Source organism: Clytia hemisphaerica, unplaced genomic scaffold (assembly GCF_902728285.1).
Source record: "Clytia hemisphaerica strain Z4C2 unplaced genomic scaffold, Clytia hemisphaerica genome assembly, whole genome shotgun sequence".
NCBI lineage: Eukaryota > Metazoa > Cnidaria > Hydrozoa > Leptothecata > Clytiidae > Clytia > Clytia hemisphaerica.
The window spans coordinates 93,530-96,121 of NW_027103942.1; positions in this window are offsets into that span (position 1 = coordinate 93,530).

Sequence of the window (2,592 nt, forward strand, 5' to 3'; positions counted from 1 at the left end):
TAGACATTTTACCCCCGGTTTTGAGATATTTTGAAACTTTCTAACCTAGTAACAGATAAATTTATTAGTTTAAAGGCTTTTTATTGGGAATTTTAATAGTTGTAGACTGTTTGAGGGGTTAATCGCGAGACATTAGCTCAAAAATTTGAATTTTGGTCAAGTAATGAGTATTTTTGCAATTTTTACCCCCTGAAAATAAAAAATTAAGCCCCCAGTAGATAGTTAATCCAGATATTATGATGAGAGCAATCAGGATCTATCACCACATAACCTTTGAAGTATCATAAACAGTTTTTCGTTTGCCTAGGACCACTTTTCTGCTGAAAAAAGACGATTTTGGGTTTTTTTTCGTGCTTTACCCCCTGTTTTCTTTGGTACAGAACCCCCTGGTAAATATTTTTGAATTTTTCTTTTTTCAAAATTTTATTTTACCTATTTGTAACATATTTGGAAAGTTTCAAGCAATAACGATTTTTAGATAGTGCAGAATCGCACTTCTAAGTTACCATGGTGTTTCAAGTCTCAAGCAAAATCCCTTACAAATTGGTATTTTGGCTAAAAACACCCCCACTTACCTAGCTTACCATTTTATTTAGCCCCCTTAACAGCCTATTTACCGTCTCATTCCTGAAAATATAGCATCTTAGCAACCCAAAACCACCATCAAATATTTTTCACCTCTTGGGGGACGCAGACCCCCCGGATCGACCTGGTCTATTAGTAGCGTTTTAAATCAAGAATAAAATAAAGAACTCTATATTATATGGATGTTCTAAGAAGAAAAATTACTTCTCTTTCAAATAAAAAAAAAAGCGACTTATTTTGCTTTAAAGGTCAGTAATCTTAGAAACAAGACATCACGATAGAAAAGTTAACAAAATCAACAAACTTCCATTTATTAAGCCAATCCTGTAAAGAGCGAGATCGCCGTGCTAAGAATTTGATCTTATTATTATTTTTTAGTCTCACATTTCTAACCCAAATTGACATTTTACTAGTACCGAAATTCACATGTTTGGTTTTATCCATATTAACTACTAACCCCCATTTACTAAACCAATCAAACAACAGGTCAATATATTCGACTAAATTCGAATCATAGACTTTTTTTATACCTTTCCCAGGCAGCCAGATCTTCTGCAAGCTGAGTCATTTTTGTTGTGTCGCTAGATGGTTTAGGAATGTCACAGACAAAAAGAGAAAAGCCCTGAGGTGCTCCTGCTTTCAAAGAAAAAATATTTGATTTGAAGTGAGAGTTTTTAATATAAGCCTTCCTATCTTTAAGATAACTATGTAAGATGTTTTACCCAAAGAGTTTAATTTAAAAACAAGAAGAGAATGGTTGACTTTATCAAAAGCCTTCTCAAAGTCCACAAAGACTGCATGCATTCTTTCACCTGTGATTCTGGCTTCTTGATAGTGATTGAGTAAAATGAAAATATATCTACTCTGCTTCTTTTAGCTCTAAAGCCAGACTGCTCCTTATTTAAAATATTGTTATTTTCATCCCAACTATAAATTCTGTCTGCAAGGAGACAAATATTTCATCTTCTTTCTCATAAAGCACCTATCCGTGCCTTCTTGCCGTCTGCTTTATCTTCAAACCTTATCAGCGTATTAGATCTTCCAGCAAATGATAACGTAACAATGTTCAATTTTATTTTGGAATGTAAGAAATACAATCCAGCTCTCGTAGAGTTTATCCAAAAGTTTTTACAATGGGTCAGTCATTCACTCTGATGTCAAATTTCTTCTTCATTACTTGTGCGTGAGATTGAGAGATAGTGAAGGTTTGTACACGCTTGCTGAACCAGCTGTAGAGATTCCCGACAGTTACAATCCTTCGCGTCTTGGAAGGTTCTATTAATTTTCGGAAACAGGACAGCAGATCCGGACAAATCGTGAGTTTTCTGTGGAGAAAAAAAACGAAACCAGTTTAACATGTTCAAAGTACTATCCCACAGTAGCGAAGAGAGGCCCTACATTTTCTTTTTTATGGTTTTGTCCCGTGCATGGCCATTGCTACGGTGGAAATATGTTAAATGGCAGCGAGGGGTGTAAGGACGTCATGTGTTCTCTCTATACTCATCTTCCGCAGCCTCCTGAAATAATCTTTTACAATAACGCTTGCCAATTAGAAGTCTAAATCGTGAAGCAGATTTCTTTCGACACATCCGGTTTAACCATGATTTTTCCCTGATTTTGCGAACAAACACAAGCATCTGTGAACAATTCAGCATTTCTCCAATGCATTAAATCTGCAGAAAAACATAAGTCTCAGGATTATTTTATGTTTTTTCAATTCATGATCGATGTATGGCATACCAAAAAGAATGGACACTGTGCAAAAAAAAATATAAATCAGCTTTATTGAAAAACATTAAAACAATGTATATTTTTCAGTCGCTTTTAAGACCTTTTTAGGAGTCATCTTCATGTTCTAGTGTACTTAAATTTATATAATTGATCATTTTATTTTTCGATTATCATTAAGAATTTTTTACTTTTTCTTAAATTGTTCCTGTAAAAATTCTTATTATTTTATAATTAGGTTTTAGGGCAAGAAAAAAGTTTTTAACACCGAAAAAACAT